Raw genomic sequence first — 20,555 nt, forward strand, 5'->3', positions numbered from 1 at the left:
GTCCACCACTTGTCCAAGCTAGGCTCCATTGAAACATGGAGAGAAGGATGCTCCACCATTTGTCCAAGCCAGGTTTGATTGAAACATGAAGAGAAGCAAGCTGCACCATGTCTCCAAAATGCTAGGCTCCATTGAAATATCTTAAACCCATGATATTTCGTACATGGGGGGTTTACATTCAAGGTCCACCACTTGTCCAACCTATTATCACTAGTAGCATGAGTGGTTTGATGTCAAGATTCACCACTTTTCTACTCTATGTCATTATATTAAGAAGATCTGGGTGTTAAGGTCCACCACTTGTCCAACCTATAAGGCTATATCTTAAAGGGTATTCTTTCTCACCACTTGGAATGACCATGATAGGTTTTACATGGGGGTTTGGTTCCAAGTTCCACCACTTGTCCAAGCTAACTCTATTGAAACATAGAGAGAAGCAAAGGTCCACCACTTGTCTAAGCTAGGGTCCATTGAAACATGGAGAGAAGGATGCTCCACCATTTGTCCAAGATAGGCTCCATTGAAACATGAAGAGAAGCAAGCTGCACCATGTCTCCAAGATGCTAAGATCCATTGAAATACCTTAAACCCATGATATTTTGTACATGGGGAGTTTACATTCAAGGTCCACCACTTGTCCAACCTATTATCTCTAGTAGCATGAGTGGTTTGGTCTGAAGATTCACCACTTTTCCACTCTATGTCATTACGTTAAGAAGATCTGGGTGTTAAGGTCGACCACTTGTCCAACCTATAAGGGTATATCTTAAAGGGTATTCTTTCTCACCACTTGAAATGTCCATGATATGTTTTACATGGGGGTTTGGCTCCAAGGTCCACCACTCTCCAAGCTAACTCTATTGAAACATAGAGAGAAACAAAGGTCCACCACTTGTCCAAGCTAGGCTCCATTGAAACATGGAGAGAAGGATCCTCTACCATTTGTCGAAGCTAACTCTATTGAAACATGGGGGGTTTACATTCAAGGTCCACCACTTGTCCAACCTATTAACGCTAGTAGCATGAGTGGTTTGGTCTCAAGATTCACCACTTTTTCACTCTATGTCATTATATTAAGAATATTTGGGTGTTAAGGTCCACCACTTGTCCAACCTATAAGGCTATATCTTAAGGGTTATTCTTTCTCACCACTTGGAGTGACCAGCATAGGTTTTACATGGGGGTTTTGTTTCAAGGTCCACCACTTGTCCAAGCTAACTCTATTGAAACATAGAGAGAATCAAAGGTCCACCACTTGTCCAAGCTAGGGTCCATTGAAACATGGAGAGAAGGATGCTCCACCATTTGTCCAAGATACGCTCCATTGAAACATGAAGAGAAGCAAGCTACACCATGTCTCCAAGATGCTAGGCTCCATTGAAATACCTCAAACCCATGATATTTTGTACATGGGGGGTTTACATTCAAGGTCCACCACTTGTCCAACCTATTATCTCTAGTAGCATGAGTGGTTTGGTCTCAAGATTCACCATTTTTCCACTCTATGTCATTCTATTAAGAATATCTGGGTGCTAAGGTCCACCACTTGTCCAACCTATAAGGCTATATCTTAAACTTTATTCTTTCTCACCACTTGGAGTTACCAAGATAGGTTTTACATGGGAGTTTGGTTCCAAGGCCCACCACTTGTCCAAGCTAACTCTATTGAAACATAGAGAGAAGCAAAGGTCCACCACTTGTCCAAGCTAGGCTCCATTGAAACATGGAGAGAAGGATGCTCCACCATTTGTCCAAGATAGGCTCCATTGAAACATGAAGGGAAGCAATCTGCACCATGTCTCCAAGATTCTAGGATCCATTGAAATACCTTAAACCCACGATATTGTTTACATGTGGGGTTTAACGTCAAGGTCAGTCACTTTTCCAAGCTATTATCCCTAGTAGCATGAGTGGTTGGGTCTCAAGATTTACCACTTTTCCACTCTATGTCGTTATATTATGAAGATCTAGGTTCTAAGGTCGACCACTTGTCCAACCTATAAGGCTAGATCTTAAAGGGTATTATTTCTCACCACTTGGAATGACCATGATATGTTTTACATGGGGGTTTGGTTTCAAGGTCCACCACTTGTCCAAGCTAACTCTATGGAAACATAGAGAGAAGCAAAGGTCCACCACTTGTCCAAGCTAGGCTCCACTGAGACATTTAGAGAAGGATGATCCCCCATTGGTGGAAGATAGGCTTCATTGAAACATGAAAAGAAGCAAGTTGCACCATGTCTCCAAGATTCTAGGATCCATTGAAATACCTTAAACCCACGATATTGTTTACATGTGGGGTTTAACGTCAAGGTCAGTCACTTTTCCAAGCTATTATCCCTAGTAGCATGAGTGGTTTGGTCTCAAGATTCACCACTTTTCCACTCTATGTCATTATATAAAGAAGATCTAGGTGTTAAGGTCGACCACTTGTCCAACCTATAAGCGTATATCTTAAAGGGTATTCTTTCTCACCACTTGAAATGTCCATGATATGTTTTACATAGGGGTTTGGTTCCAAGGTCCACCACTTATCCAAGCTAACTTTATTCTTCTCATAGAGAGAAGCAAAAGGTCCACCACTTGTCCAAGCTAGGCTCCATTGAAACATGGAGAGAAGGATGCTCCACCATTTGTCGAAGCTAACTCTATTGAAACATGGAAGGTTTACATTCAAGGTCCACCAGTTGTCCAACCTATTAACGCTAGTAGCATGAGGGGTTTGGTCTCAAGATTCACCACTTTTTCACTCTGTGTCATTATATTAAGAATATTTGGGTATTAAGGTCCACCACTTGTCCAACCTATAAGACTATATCTTAATGGTTATTCTTTCTGACCACTTGGAGTGACCATGAAAGGTTTTACATGGGGGTTGGTTCCAAGGTCCACCACTTGTCCAAGCTAACTCTATTGAAACATAGAGAGAAGCAAAGGTCCACCACTTGTCTAAGCTAGGGTCTATTGAAACATGGAGAGAAGGATGCTCCACCATTTGTCCAAGATAGACTCCATTGAAACATGAAGAGAAGCAAGCTGCACCATATCTCCAAGATTCTAGACTCCATCGAAATACCTTAAACCCACGTTATTTTGTACATGGGGAGTTTACATTCAAGATCAACAATTTGTCCAACCTATTATCGCTAGTAGCATGAGTGGTTTGCTCTCAAGATTCACCACTTTTCCACTCTCTATCATTATATTAAGAATATTTGGGTGTTAAGGTCCACCACTTGTCCAACCTATAAGACTATATCTTAATGGTTATTCTTTCTCACCCCTTGAAAGACTATATCTTAATGGTTATCCCTAGCTATTATTGCTAGTAGCGTGAGTGGTTTGGTCTCAAGATTCACCACTTTTATTAAGAATATGTGGGTGTTAAGGTCCACCACTTGTCCAACCTATAAGGCTACATCTTAAAGGTTATTCTTTCTTACTACTTGGAGTGACCATGATAGGTTTTACATGGGGGTTTGGTTCCAAGGTCCACCACTTGTCCAAGCTAACTCTATTGAAACATAGAGAGAAGCAAAGGTCCACCCCTTGTCTAAGCTAGGGTCCATTGAAACATGGAGAGAAGGATGCTCCACCATTTGTCCAAGGTAGGCTCCATTGAAACATGAGGAGAATCAAGGTGCACCATGACTCCAAGATGCTAGGCTCCATCGAAAAACATTAAACCCATGATATGTCGTAGATGAGGGGTTTACATTCAAGGTCCAACACTTGTCCAAGCTATTATTGGTAGTAGCCTGAGTGGTTTGGTCTCAAGATTCACCACTTTTCCACTCTATGTCATTATATTAAGAATATGCGCGTGTTAAGGTCCACCACTTGTCCAACCTATAAGGCTACATCTTAAAGGTTATTCTTTATTACCACTTGGAGTGACCATGATAGGTTTTACATGGGGGTTTGGTTCCAAGGTCCACCACTTGTCCAAGCTAACTCTATTGAAACATAGAGAGAAACAAAGGTCCACCACTTGTCCAAGCTAGGGTCCATTGAAACATGGAGAGAAGGATGCTCCACCATTTGTCCAAGATAGGCTCCATTGAAACATGACGAGAAGCAAGCTGCACCATGTCTCCAAGATGCTAGGCTCCATCGAAATACATTAAACCCACGATATTTCGTAGATGAGGGGTTTACATTCAAGGTCCACCACTTGTCCAAGCTATTATTGCTAGTAGCCTGAGTGGTTTGGTCTCAAGATTCACCACTTTTATTAAGAATATGTGGGTGTTAAGGTCCACCACTTGTCCAACCTATAAGGCTACATCTTAAAGGTTATTCTTTCTTACTACTTGGAGTGACCATGATAGGTTTTACATGGGGGTTTGGTTCCAAGGTCCACCACTTGTCCAAGCTAACTCTATTGAAACATAGAGAGAAGCAAAGGTCCACCCCTTGTCTAAGCTAGGGTCCATTGAAACATGGAGAGAAGGATGCTCCACCATTTGTCCAAGGTAGGCTCCATTGAAACATGAGGAGAAGCAAGGTGCACCATGTCTCCAAGATGCTAGGCTCCATCGAAAAACATTAAACCCACGATATGTCGTAGATGAGGGGTTTACATTCAAGGTCCACACTTGTCCAAGCTATTATTGCTAGTAGCCTGAGTGGTTTGGTCTCAAGATTCACCACTTTTCCACTCTATGTCATTATATTAAGAATATGCGCGTGTTAAGGTCCACCACTTGTCCAACCTATAAGGCTACATCTTAAAGGTTATTCTTTATTACCACTTGGAGTGACCATGATAGGTTTTACATGGGGGTTTGGTTCCAAGGTCCACCACTTGTCCAAGCTAACTCTATTGAATAATAGAGAGAAGTAAAGGTCCACCACTTGTCCAAGCTAGGGTCCATTGAAACATGGAGAGAAGGATGGTCCACCATTTGTCCAAGATAGGCTCCATTGAAACATGAAGAGAAGCAAGATGCACCATGTCTCCAAGATGCTAGGCTCCATCGAAATACATTAAACCCACGATATTTCGTAGATGGGGGTTTACTTTCAAGGTCCACCACTTGTCCAAGCTATTATTGCTAGTAGCATGGTTTGGTCTCAAGATTCACCAGTTTTCCACGCTATGTCATTATATGAAGAATATCTGGGTGTTAAGGTCCACCACTTGTCCAACCTATAAGGCTATATCTAAATGATATTTTTTTTACCACTTGGAATGTGCATGATATGTTTTACATGGGGTTTTATCCAAGGTCCACCACTTGTCCAAGCTAGATCTATTACATATATATTATACATACAATATTCAACTAGATTCCCTACCTATCATGTCCAGTAGCATGGATGCTCTAGCTGAAGGTCCACCACTTGTCCAACCTATACTCTCTTATGTAAGGAGATCTCGCTATAAATTCAAAACCTTCCCGCCTAAATTTAAAATAACCCTCCCAAATCTTAAATATCCCGCCTAAATTTTAAACTATCCCGCCCAAATTTTAAAATTCAAACTTTTTTATAAAAATTTAAATTTTACTACTTAAATTTAAAATATTCCACGCAAAATTGATTTTAAATTCAAGTTTACCACAAAAAGATATCATTATACCACCTAAATTCAAATATGCAAACCTCAAATCATTATATTGTACATAAATTCAAACAAATTCAAATTAACAAGCCTAAACTGATATTAGTTTGCATAGATATGAATTTATCACACCTAAATTATGTCACCATGTTAGAGAGAGTGGTTAGAGAATTTGAACAAGGTCCACCACTTGTCCAACCTAGATACCAAGAAGGATTGAGTGTACAAGGTATTGTTTGGAGGTCCTTATAGTCCATTGGTCTTAAGGTCCACCACTTGTGGTAAGGGTCACCAAAAAGTGTATATATTCATCCAAATAAATACACGTATTTTTGGTCTACATGTCCTAGTTTAAACCATTTATGTCCATTAGGTGTATCACTAAACAACACTACTATTTTTGAGAAACAGAAGTTACAATCATATCTACAAATGGATTAGAGGAAAATCAGCTCAGCATACATCCAGAACTCGCTACAAGAATCGACTTTAACAGATCACGCAAGTAAGTCTTCCATTCAATTTTACTAGTATTACAATGTGTTAGTTATTTGTGATATTTATGTATGTATATATACTATGTGTGCATATCGTAATTAAGTGTAATTGTGTATCTGCATTATGTATGAGTATTACAATGAAATAACACAAATATACATACATACACATAGATAACACAGACGCACACATACATGAGCATGTATTTTCAAGAGAGAGATAGCAAGATACAGAGATAGATAGATAGAGAGAGAGAGAGAGATAAATAACTGTTTTTTAGAGAGAGGAGAGAGAAAGATAACAGATTTCACTGTGTTTATGTATGTGGAAGAGAGAAGACGATGTATGGGAATATGTGCACGTATTTTCAAGAGAGAGACAACAAGATAACAGATTTCATTGTGGTTATGTATGTGGAAGTGAGGAAGACGATGTGTGGGAATATGTGCATGTATTTTCAAGAGAGAGACAGCAAGATAACAGATTTCACTGTGGTTATGTATGTGGAAGAGAGGAAGACGATGTGTGGGAATATGTGTATGTGTGCGGGGATACGTTTAAACTATGTATCTTTGTCTTTTGACGAGAGAGTGTGTGTGCAAGAAGAGTTACAGAGAACCATCTTCTCTATATGGAGAAAGACAGAGAGTGAGAGAGAGAGAAATACCTGTTTTTTCTCTATTCGTGAGGTGTGCAATGTCTCCTGAGAAGACTGCCCGATCCTGCCCTTCTGGAAAGCGTTGTGTACGCTGCTGTTTCTTTGTCTTGTGCGCGAACTTTCAATCATGTGCACTCCACCTGTGTGTTGTGTACGATGCCGAGCTTGCTCCTCTACGCGCGCGTATACTCCAACTGTGTGCGATCCGTGTGCGCTTTCTGTGTTTTTGCTGCTCGCCTGCTTTCTCTGTGTGCGTTTCTCGTGCGCTCTCTGTGTGCCTAATCTTGATAGGGTTTATTAGAATGCCACGTATGCTACAAGTCCATGTTTTATCATAGGATTAAAAAAAACAAAAGCAATATAAAAAATTAACCAATTCACACGGCCAAAATTAAAGAAATCATGGTTGAAAATATGAAAAACATGCATAACTCTATACTAGGAATTCACTTTAAAAAAAAAAAACCTTGACCCCGCCCGGGGCGCTGCCCCAGGACCCCGCCCAGAACAATATCCCAAAATCAACCTCCCAAGCCCCGCCATCGAGAGCGCTATATTCCACATCCCCATCAAGAGCGCTACCCCCAAACCTCACGTGGAAGCGCTGCCTTGTCACCCCATTGTGGCATTGCCCTAAGACCCCGCATCTGGAGTGCTAAATGGGAACATTCTTCATTAGTGAAATTTTGAACATAAATTATATTAGCATATACTTAAATATAATACAAATATTAACATATTAGCTATACTACTAATTTACTATAGCAGTTCTAGATTATGTCCCATACTATATTTAGGTGCCAAAGGTTTGGCCTTATGGTCCTAGATTTAGCCAAGTGGTCAACACATATAGGACCAAGTGCACACTGTGCCACAAAACTTGGCCACCACTTCACTTGCCAAAGTTTAGGCCACATGGTCAATCCTAACTTTCCAATGTTCTTATTATGTCACCTTTTGCCTCGTGGAAAACCTAGGCTTGTTTTCACATACTCAGGCACTTCAAGCCACAATAAATTGTCATTACTCTTCGACAACCCTTTTGTTCAAGTCTTTGAAAAAACATTGTTTAAGGCCACCCTAAACCATTTTCATTTAGGGGTGTCTAAAACTAGCTTTTGGCAATTCGAGAAGAAAATGGTCAAAGTTTTATACTTAGTTTTAACCACTTGACCAATTCAAATATTGGAAAGCAAGGTCTTGTAATACTTTTCTTTGGACATCACACATTAAAACTAGGTCCCTCACTTGTCCAAGCTATGCTCTAATACAATAAAGGGCTTTTGGTTTCAAGATGCACCACTTTCCCAACCTTGATTCCATTAAAGAAGCTAGCTCTACTTAGACATTTAATAGCAAGGTCTTGCAGCAGTTCAGATTGAACATTTTCCATGGCAGCTAGGTCCACCACTTATCTAAGCTATGCTCTAATAGAGTAAGGGGGTTTTGGTTTCAAGATCCACCACTTGTCAAACTTGATTTGGAAGCAAGGTCCTATAATAGTTTGCTTTGGATATTCACCATTACAACTAAGTCCACCACTTCTCCAAGCTATGTTCTAATACACTAAGGAGGTTTTGGTTTCAAGGAGAACCACTTGTACGACTCTGTTTTGGAAGTAAGGTCTTTACATAGTTCACCTGGGACCTTGGACATTGGATACTACAACTAAGCCACCACTTGTCCAAGATATCCTCTATATATAGCCAAAGGGTTTGGGTTTCAAGATTCACCACTTTTCCAACCTTTCTTCCATTAAAGAAAGGAGGGCTTTATAACTATGTCCACCACTTGTCCAAGCTATGCTCTGATATGGAAAGGGGATTTTGGTTTCAAGGTCCACCACGTGTTCAACCTTGCAAGACTCAAGGGGATACTTGGACATTGGGTAAAGCATGAGTCTTTAGTATTGATAGGTGGCGAGGGGGACAGTGGGTATTACAACTAGGTCCAACTATGTCCTCTCATATCGCAAAGGGCTTTGCTTTCAAGGTCCAACACTTGTCTCCAACCTTGCTTCCATTTAAGAAATGAGGGGTACGTAAAAATTGGCAAGCAAGGTAGCAAGGTTTTCTAAGTGTTTCCACCTTGGATATTGGGCTTTATAACTAGGTCCACCACTTGTCAAGGCTATGCTCTGATAATGAAAGGGGATTTTCGTTTCAAGGTCCACCATGTGTTCAACCTTTCTAATATAGAAAGGGGATTTTGTTTCAAGGTCCACCACGTGTTCAACCTTGAAAGACTCATGGGATACTTGGACATTGGAAAGCATAGTCTATAGTAGTTGATAGGTGGCAGTAGGGTATTAAAACTAGGTCCAACCTATGCTCTTATATAGCAAAGAGGCTTTGGTTTCAAGGTCACCACTTGTCCAACCTTACTTCCATTAAAGAAATGAGGGGCTACGTAAACATTGGCAAGCAAGGTAGCAAAGTCCTAAGGTATTTCACCTTGGATATTGGGCATTATTATAACTAGGTCCACCACTTGTCCAGCTATGCTCTGATATAGAAAGGGATTTTCGTTTCAAGGTCCCCATGTGTTCAACTTGAAATATTCAAGGGGATTTTTGTTTCATTCCACCACGTTTGTTCAACCTTGAAAGATTCAAGGGATACTTGGACATTGGAAAGCATAGTTCCTATAGTAGTTGTAGGTGGCAGTGGGTATTAAAACTAGGTCCAACCTTGCTCTTAATATAGCAAAGAGGCTTTGGTTCAAGGTTCACACTTGTCCATCTTACTTCCATTAAAGAAATAGGGGCTGACGTTAAAATTGCAAAGCAAGGTAGCAAATCCCCTAAGGTATTTCACCTTGGATATTGGGGCCATTATAACTAGGTCCACAATTGTCCAAGCTATGCTCTGATATAGAAAAGGGGATTTTTGTTTCAGGTCCACCACGTGTTCAACCTTGAATGACTCAAGGGATTACTTGGACATTGGAAAGCATAGTCCTATAGTAGTTGATAGGTGGCAGTGGGTATTACAACTAGGTCCACCACTTGTCCAACCTATGCTCTCATATAGCAAAGAGGCTTTGGTTTCAAGGTCCACCACTTGTCCAACCTTGCTTCCATTAATATAGCAAGGAGGATTTGGTCTCAAGGTTCACCACTTGTCCAACCTATGCAAACCTTTTTCATGTTGTAGCATGATTTTTGGTTTGAAGAGTATTTTTCTATAACTATGGATTTAACAATGTAATCTTTTTACTTACAGGATGGACTTCGAATCTGGGGAGAAAGTACATATGATACTTGACAATGAAATCGTTGGTATTGGTTGTGTGTGTAGAACAGATCCAGATTCCACTTGTGGTGGTACAAAGATAGGGCTGGGAAATGTCTCCATACTAGTGGAGGAATGCTTGAAGGATGTGGTCCTACCTTTTCCTACAATGGATACTTCATCTCTCCAAGGCTCATTATGGAGTGTTGTTCGATGGTCAAAGCTTCTTTTGCAATCTTTTGTATTAAATGGGAACTTAATTGATCCACACAAAAGCTACAATGGTGATGAAGAACATGATCATTCTGATCCTCTAGTTACAGATGCAATACCTATGACAAGCCCAGAATTTGAAACAATGATTCGAGAGTCTTGGAGAAATCAGAGGGTCCTTTTAAAAGATGACACAATGATGCAAACCATGAATGAAGGGACCATCTTATATGTATTTCTACATGATTATGTCAACTTTCAGGAACTTGGTCCTGATTGTGTGGGTGTGGGTATTGAAAGAGAAAATGCAAGCATTCATGATGTGGTTGAAGTGGGTAGCATCACTTTGCTAAAGTGGCCCATCAAGCAGACAACAATGTTGAATGGGAGCCCATTACAACGCTTTGTTCCTGTTGATGGCATGCATGCTACATATGAGGATGTATCCAACGATGGCAATGTTGGAAAAAAACGTGATGGGAGTAATGTTGTCCAGTTGTCAAGGAAGAGACGATACACTTTCATGAACAGGACTCAAAAATCAAAAGCAGCACCAGCTTCGACTTTTTACCTTTCAAACAAATCAATTCAAAGGGTATCATGCATTGATTGTTGTGCACAAAAATGCTGCCAATTTGCAGATCGTGATATGGTGACAAGGTTACGACAACAATTTTGGGGAGAGTCTCAAAAATCACGCACTAATTATGTTTATGATGTTCTTTCTATATGTTATCAGAAAGATGAGAAGTCACGATACCAATTCAGGCTAAATGGCTCTATTGTTTGTTGTAGAGCATGGTATGAGCTACATGGAATACCAAAGACATCATTTTATCGATACAAGGAGAACTTTGAAAATGGTGTGCGCCAATATGTACATGGGAACACATGTACATTGAGAAGGGGACTTCAACATACTAGTTTAGCAAGAGCACTACTAAACGAGTTTGTGGAAAATAACTCTGAGAAAATGCCACATAGAAGTAGAACACTGCTAGATGGCTCAAGAGAGACTCAATTGGTGATTCCATCAACATACAAACAAGTGGATATTTTATGTGAAATCAACACGACACTTGACCAAATGGGCTATGAGAAGAAGCTATCCCAATCTTCTTTTGGTAGAATTTGGAACAAAGAGTACCCACATGTCACTTTAACAAAGACGAGTGAGTTCTCTAAGTGCAATATTTGTAGCTCAATCAAGGCAAGGTTAGAAGCTAAACCTTCTCTTGAAGAGAGAGCTCTTCTCTTGAGGGAGAGAGAAGTTCACATGGCACAACAAAAGAGTTGCAGAAGCCTATATTATGCATGGCGCACGTATTCAGAAACTCAACCACAAAAATATGTATGCATAATCCATGATAAGATGGATCAAAAGAAGACTGCCATTCCTAGATTACGCATTGTTCCCAAGGGTGTGGATTCAGGATATAATCTGCAGGTGGCATTGATTGGCATGATCACTCATGGACATGGAGAAGGTCATTACGGACACTTTGTCTTGAATGGTTTGTGGCCAGCTGATCCAAATCTTACAATTGGCTCAATTGCTAATTGTTTACATAACCTCGAGAGGATAGATAAGCATCCTCTTGGTGATCTAGTAACAAATGGACTTCCAAGGAGCAATATTTCACTACTACATGCTTTGAACTCAAGGGATGCTTTGGACTACCATAACTTGAGTGATGGAAAAGAGCCCATTGTGCAGTCGTCAGAAATTGCAGAAGAGGAATTGGGGTCAACATTTCGCAGATTGCCAGAGAACTTGTTGCTACAATTGGATAATTGTGCAGGGGAAAACAAAAATCGATACTTATTTGCCTATTTGTCAATGCTTGTTGCAAGGGGTGTTTTCAAAACCATCCAGCTGGGATTTTTAATGGTTGGGCATACACATGAGGACATAGACGCCATGTTTAGTAGGTTTTCAGAGAAGTTGAGAGTTACACAAACCTATACTTTGCCACATTTGATGGATACATTACGAAACAGCTCATCTTCATCTCCAGCTCCATTTTTTCTCACAAAGATCCCTGATTTCAAGCAATATTGTGATGGCTATCTTTGTGATGGACAAGACATACTTGTTGGACATTCCAAACCGCTTCAGTTCAGGTTCTTTATGCAGGATGAGACACCAATGATGCAATATAAGGCACATGTAGGTGTATCAAGTTGGAGTGGAAGTATTCGCCTTTGGAAAACAGACACAGAAGGCAAGCCAATGTTACCACATGGAGATCCACCTCTAGTACAAATGGCGGAGTATGTCAAGGCCCATGAAGAAGTCATTTTGGGGCTAAAGAACTATATAAAATTTTGGAAAAATTTAGGGAATGGTTCAAGTATTCCGCGATATTATAGACCCGTGATAGATTATTGGAGTAAGGTAATTGAAGAGATTGGAAAAGCAATCATATCAGAGGGAGTCTTGTATGAAATGTTTTGGCCAAAAACTCAAGAATATTCTCATCTACAAAGCACTACAATGAATTTGCAACAAGGAGCAGAAAGATTCCTAGGCCTTGAAGAGTTGAACGATCATTTTTGTGGGCCTCAACGAGATAGGCCAAGGGAAGAGTTTGACCCTATGTCTGATGTGCACCAAGGTGACTTTCTTATGCTTGTTCCGAGTGACACAGAAATCTATCCAGTGTGGCTTGCAATGGCTTTATCTGACATTGATAATGAGCCTACATCACCAAACTACAGAAAACTCTTGATTCAATATTGGGCACCTTGCACGAGAAAAAGTGGGATGACAGATACTCAAGCTTACAGTAATTGTTGGAAGGGTTATTGGGCTGTCAACTATAAGGACCCACAAGTGTGGGAAACTATAGATGCAATTGTTTGGTCCTGGAGACCCAACAAAGAAGGACCATTTTCTAGAATAAAGATTCCAGAAAGACATGCTCTAAAAGCCAAAGAAGGCCTCACTCATGCACATCAGCCACACTTGGATCAAAGTTCAGATATGGTATCAAATGTGGAGTAGAATTATGTGGAGCTTCTATTGTGACTATACTAGTCAATTTGTAAACAAAATCTTTTTTGTATCTTCCTTTGTTTTATGTAATTTATAGTTATTATTCAAATCCATGTGTTGTACATCCTCTTGACTTTTGGTGTTTATCAACACCACAATCCTATGAGATTTTCACTTTATTTACTAGCCACACACCTCAATTTTTCCCACTTTAAGTGGAAAATTCCCAAATTACATGAATTCGGTCGATTTGGAGATTCCCATAATGTGAGATTTTTACCAAAATACCTAATATGGTCACAAAGTGATGATGTGGCTGCCAAAAACCCTAATTTTGCCACAAACCCTAATTCTCTAGGAAACCCTAATTGAAATGCTGAGCGGACAGTTTGCTGACGTGGCAAACCGCGAATCGCGATGCAATTTTTGGAAGCTAAAATTGCAGCACTAGCAGATTATGGCCATGACAACTTGGAGGCAAGTCACTAGGGATGCCAGGAACAGTAAGCCTATCAGCGGGGCTAACTAGGAGGTGACTAGACAGTCAGGTGGTAGAAGAGACTATCATATGGGATGTTGACCTTTTTATGTCTCAAGAGGAAGTGGTTAAAGAGGTTGTTTTCTCCATAGTAGAGATGCAAGAGTCTACATCTGGGACTGACAGACCCTCTATTGAGGCCCCACAAACCATTGAAAACCTCCAACCAATGCCGATTGGACCTGTGGGTGAGAAAAGAAAAAAGACTAAGAGCCTGACTGAGGAGATGCAGCATAGAGCTGAGCCAATCACAAGTGACTTTCAGGACATAAACATAGACCTCATCATCTACATTGTTAAGGTTAAGGATAAGAAGACCAACACTAGCACTATTAGCTGGCTTAAGCAAAGGAAAAAGAAAATATGACTCTGCTAGTTTCTAGGTGCCCTAGCTTGATGGTCAAGGGGAAAGGTACCGTAAAATGGAATTGGAAAAAAAATGTTAGTATCTCAAGGGGTCACTTAATAATTATGTGACTATCACGTGAGTGTAGCAAAAGAGGTTATTACATTTTATTTTTTCACATTTTCACATATAGAAGGGTATTATAAAATGGAGTTGGGAAAAAATTACAAATTGAATAAGAAAATGGTGTGTTTTATTTTGTTTAAATTCATAAATAAGAGGTTTTAAACATAGTCATTGAATGCATGTGATATACACAATTTATACATAGTGACCCCCAAGATTAGTATGTCATCAATGCTTAGGTTATCATTTCATGCATGTGTATTGTTACTCTATAATTTTTTGAGCATGGTAGGAGTGATCAATAATCAACGATAACTTCTTTTGTGCATGTATAAGGGGAAAGCTGAAAAGACTAGTCATAAGCCCAAAATCTTGGGGTGATCAATCTGCAAAAACTCCCTATATCACGTGCATTCAAGAGATGATTAATAATACCTCACTATACATGTTGTATTTACACTAGAGTCCTACTTAGAAAACCCCCACCCCCCTCTAATGTATACATAAAAGTATACATTTTGGACTATTAATAGCTCTCTCCGGTTAACTCACGTGGTGATATGATACACGTTTTGAAAAAGTGATTGCCCAAGGCCCAAAATAGTGGACAAAGCATAGATTCCATTGAAGCCACACTAGCCACCGGGGGGGGCATCTTGCTAGTTGAGAGGACACTATCAAAAGCTCAAGGCACTTGACATGTATTGGTTCCAATAAGGACATGGGTGCCACACTACCCATTAAGAGGAGGCTCAAGATGACAAGGCTCATATGACACCTTGCAAGAGGTCAGGAAAAATGGACACTTAGAAAGAACCAGCAAATGAAGAAGGATTTCTTATGCTAACTTAGAAGTTCTTCACACCAAAGAACAATGGAGTTTCTTCAACAGTTGGATGATCATGATTACATCTTTCTGAATGCCTAGTTTAGCAAACCAAGAAACAATGCAAGAATGAGATGGTTAGTAGAGTTGCGTGCCAGTTGGACCTATTTGTTGAGTGTTTTATTGCAAATGTGATTTTTTGTTTTCTAGTTGGACTCTCTCTTCTTCAACGTGGATCTACAAAGAAGGCAAGAATAGACAAAATAATGCAGACAATCAGGTTTCTTGGGATGGATACATGGTCAGTACTCCATGGACTCATAATCAATAATTGCTCACATGAACAATGTCTTGGATGGAGCATCGAGAAGAATAATATCCTCTTTGTGCATTGCATTAAAAGTTTCAACAACAACAAATAAACTAGCAGATAATGGTAAGCTAGCTTTATGGAAACTAGACACTCTAAATTGCTCCATAACAATATGTATCAATGGCACTAATATTGATATTTATCCTTTAGCCTATCTTTTAGATGGGGTACATGTGGAGGACTACAAGGAAAATAGATGCAGACTAGTCTTCCAGTCACCTCAGCAAGCCTCTTGCTTGCAAGAATTTGTGAGCAAGCATCTGCTTTTGGCAATGCATTTTGTATTATGAATTGTTTTCACTCCAACTTATTTGAAATGACAATGTGAGTCCTTGTTTTTAGGTGCTTCATCTTTCTCATGCAAACTAATGTGTATTTAAACTTTCTCCTTGATCATAATGTGTTTGAGAAAACCCCGAAGAGAAAGGCACTTTGAAACTCCCAATGACCATAAATAAGTTAGTAGGAAACTTCCTCAGGTTGAGTCTACATGCCAAAAATCAACACCAAAATTTTGAGATGGATTGCTACTTAAGCAAATGTTTTCATCTACAGTTATGCAAAGCATGGGAATGTCAAATAGCAAGGTGTTCATAACTTCAAAGGACTACGTGAGTGGGTGGGTTGGTCAAGAGCTTTGTGAAGTGGGAAACTATTTGTTTCCATAGGGCAAGCCAATGCTCTTCAAGGCAATACACTTGCAAAGTCAGTACCGAGAGAGTGATGTCCTCCTTACAGATGAAGGCAGATAAAAGTTCGCACACAACAATAACACATATACATTATCTTAGTTCACATTTCATAATGTGCCTAGATTTTCTTGTGACAGATTTGGGAAGGCTAAGCATTGGGCCATAGAGTTTGGCCAAGGTGTGTTGATTATGATATCGTTTAGTTCCTTGGGGATGAAAGTGTCCCTAGACTTGATCCTAGGCACAAGCGTGTGCATAGACTATTCAGTTTGTAGGCCCTTCGCAAGTGCCCTATTGAATAGTAGCATGATGAAAGGGGCTAGGGTGGTAATGTCATATGTAAGGTTTGCATGCTTAAGCAATGATTTGATCACCCATCATTGTAGGCGACCTATTGTTGTCTCTACCATCACTATAGTGAAAATATTAGATGTGGCAAGAGGTGAATCAGAGGCTCTAGTATCGTTGTTGCCTCAGTACATGATAAGAGTGTCGCTACATAATCACACCATCTTTGTGGGTCCTCAATGGGAGTGGATGTGATGCTAGAATAAGACCTCCAATTATCGTGGGATAAATCCCTTAGAGCATGCAAGAAATGTGCCACATGTTCTAGCGGTTGGTAGGTGTATGGCCACCATCAATTTGGTTACAGTTTGCATGAGCCCATAAGGCTTTACAAAATACAATATACTAGTTCAATTATAGTTAGAGAGAACTAATTTTTTTCAAGAAGGTGTGATGTCCAAAGTCTCTCTCTCTCTCTCTCTCTCTCTCTCTCTCTCTCTCTCTCTCTCTCTCTCTCTCTCTCTCTCTCTCACACACACACACACACACACACACACACACATTCTTGTTGTCTTCCCCACTCTATGCGTCTCCAACATGGTATCAGAGCCATGGCCCCCGGTTTGATCCTCCATAGCTCATCTTGGGAATATGTAGTCTATGGGAAAGGCCTCTTGTGTCAAGGAAGGAGACTTGGTTTAGTAGCTCCAAATTCCATGTAAATACTCTCCATGAATTTCTTCTGAAAAGCACCATCCTATTTTTGAGATTTCCATTATTTTTCAAATTTCTTCACATTAATTAAGCTTTGTTAATTATTTTGGGCCCTTGTCCTCGACCGAGAGTCTTGTTACACAGTCCTCTCAAAGTTTCAAGCTCTTTGAAGAGCTTATACAAATTGAAGCTACTGAAATTCCCACTTTTAGATTCTCACAAACTTTAGATTAGTTGAGATATATTGGCTTAATCGGTGGTTTTCTTGACGAGGTTTTTTATGCTTATGAAAATTATTTTAGACAAGTTTTATCAAATTAGCCATTTCTTAAACAATTCAATTAGAACCACTCCTCAGATATCTGTCATCAAATCAAGCTTTGCGTAAAGAAAACATTTCAATTGCCTATGGAGTTGATTAAAAAGTCAAAAAGGATAAAAGAAGATGGAGTTACTTGAAAACTAAAGAGTAGAAAATCTTGATACATCACCATTTGTCACTAAATATGTTTCTTCACTTTTGTAGAATAATAAAAATATTATGGTTTCATGTATAGCTACAATACTGATGTTAATTTCTTGCTACAGTACCGACATTGATTCCTTGTTTAAACACCTCGAAAAAATCACACCCATTTTTAGAAGCCTATTTTTTGCAGGCCGGTTTGGACACTTGAAGCACTCTATAGCATTCTATCGGCAAGCTCTACTTACTTCTATTCTTGAAACTTGATTTAGAATTTGTAATTTGTGCAATATAAGCGAAAATAAATCGTCTACAGGCATACTTAAAATGACAAAACACACATAGAAACTTATATCAAATGGAAGAGCTTTCACCTGTGGATGTGAACATGTAGCTATGCTTGAAATTGAAATCATACAATGTACAAAGGGAGATATGTGAAAAAGAAACAAGAGGAAAGACACAATTGACAACAACAATCGTATGCTCATATGCTCCTTTCATTCTCCAAAGTAATTTTCTTTACAAAATTGGTTTCTTTTATCTTAGCCAAGGTTTAAAGAGACTTTGATTCCAAATTGAGGTGAACTAGGGCTGAGGATCACATCTAATTAGAAGGCCCCCATTACTTATCATAAATCTCTAAATGAATAACATGTTGGGCTCAATGGGAATTTCATTCACTAATCAAGGTGAAGTTACAAGGGCTTGGCTCAAAGTGGTAAAAAATGGTATGCCTGCTAGTTTGGCTACTAACATTCCCCCCTTCTAGCATGTGTCATCCATGACACAGTTACTAGTTGTGTGAGATAGTGTGCCGATTTCCTCGTTGCATGTATTTTCTTCAGCTCTTCCAATCCTTGTTGATATTTGATATGGATCTCTTTTCTTGCTACTATGATGAACTGCATGTTGTTTGCTGTTACGGGGCCAAAGATATTTGACCGATGAGTGAAGAACCATGCGTAGAAGACCGCCTAAAATGTATGTATATAGTATGATGTAAAGATTATCAATCTTGCATATAAGACATAAAATATCTCATCTATTGGTTGGCTAGAGAGATCGTAGCAGAGACCCGAGCCTCCCTCTAGGAATGATAGCCCATCAAACATATTTATGCTCTACTTAGTGAAAAGTCTCCACGAAATTCAACATTATCCTTGCAGTCTTGATGAACATGATGCATGATATTCAAGAATCTTGTTGAACATATAGATGGCATCTATAAGAGTTTTCACCATGTATTGTTTTGTTGGTTTACGTGTAGGTGGTGCAAGCATGTTAGGTGGATTTATTGAAGAAGGTGGTGGCTTTTCCAACTCATTACTTGTGGCATCGGACATGGAATTGGATCTTTCTTGACTTCAATTGGAGCATTGACATGTAAGTATAAGTACCTTGGGTGGCAAGTGAGCCATGTTCTCCTCCAAGAAGGGTATGTTGTGCCATTCTTCTTCTATCGACTATGGCATGAGGTGAGACACATGGATGGAGTGAAGAATTCTTTCCTCCTATTGCATCATTTCTTCCCGGTTTGCTTGGTTTCTTCTAAGATGTTTTCCCCTATAGGGCCTTTTTTGCTTCAATTCTTAAATCTTTGAGGATCTTTGAAAGACCAGCCTTCATATCCAGGGGAGTGATTTCTAGAAGTAATGAGGTATTAGTCCTTGTCTCCTTCATGCATTGCAAAAATTGTATTGCTTTTGAATCCTTCATAAGATTTTCTAGTGTCTTTGCATGTATATCATCTTTAGAAGAGTCCCTTGCTATTTGAAAATTTGCCTTAATCTGTTCTATCTCCTTGAGGTTGGTCTCTTCCTTCTACATAAAGCTCATTGAGAGCTCCCATCTTTGCTTTTACCTAAGCTTAAGCTTCATCTTGAGGTCCTTCTCTCTCTCTCTCTCTCTCTCTCTCTCTCTCTCTCTCTCTCTCTCTCTCTCTCTCTCTCTCTCTCTCTCTCTCTCAACCTATTTGTGGAGCTGAGTCTCAAAGTGGGAGGTGTGTGTGTGTGTGTGTGTGTGTGTGTGTGTGTGTGTGTGTGTGTGTGTGTGTGTGAGAGAGAGAGAGAGAGAGAGAGAGAGAGAGTGAGTGAGTGAGTGAGTGTGAAGTACACATACTCCTAACTAACCAATTTTCAGCTTGTGTTATTTTTCCTTCTTTCATTAAATCTCTGAGAGTGCTACTTTCCAGGAATTTCCCAGTATGGCTAATTTGAGAGCCTCGTTAAAAATACATCACCTACTAATTGTTTCAACTAGAGGTAATGCCAAGCTTTTACTGACTTCCAATGTTGCTCCTTTGCAATTGCATGCAAGTGAAAATCTGCTTTAGCTTGCGAAGGTTGAAGCCTCCTCAGATTCCTACTATAGCTAGCATAAGAGGAGACAAAGTCAAGAAGCCACCACACCGTGCAGTGCTTGAGCTCTATTACCAATTGTAGGTTCTTATGGGGGATGCATGTGTGTGTGGTGTACAAAGAGGAGAGACGCAGCGGAGGGATGGAACCACAGTCAATAGTGAAAGTGTGCGAGGGTTCATTTATTTGTATATGAAGGTGATAAGTAAATGAGTTAGTTTGTGTAGCATTATTCATCAAATGGGGACCCGCCACTAGATCTATACCTTAACGCCTACTTGTTTTGATGGGTTCTATAACATTGCAAACGAAAGTTTTTATAACCTAGCACCAATGATTAGAGTCTACATATGTTGGTTGTATGGAGAAGAATTCAAGTTTTCTTTTATTTGCATTATGCATGTGTGGTTTGTTTATGAATGGAAATATAGTTTTTTATGAGGTTCTTGATTGAGGTAGGAGTGCAATTATTAGTGATGGCAAGATTGTTTATAATTTTGTTGAAATGTATGCCACATGTGATGCCCTCATGAGGGCACACATAGCACTTGTTGACATTCTTGTTTGAGACGTAACTTTCGGGTTGCATTGGACATGTTTGCTAAGTCAATTTGGGACTAGCTTGTGTGGTATGCAAGGTTGATGCCACGTTGATGCCCA

The sequence above is a fragment of the Adiantum capillus-veneris genome, chromosome 11 (genome assembly GCF_014529385.1).
Source record: "Adiantum capillus-veneris isolate H3 chromosome 11, ASM1452938v2, whole genome shotgun sequence".
NCBI lineage: Eukaryota > Viridiplantae > Streptophyta > Polypodiopsida > Polypodiales > Pteridaceae > Adiantum > Adiantum capillus-veneris.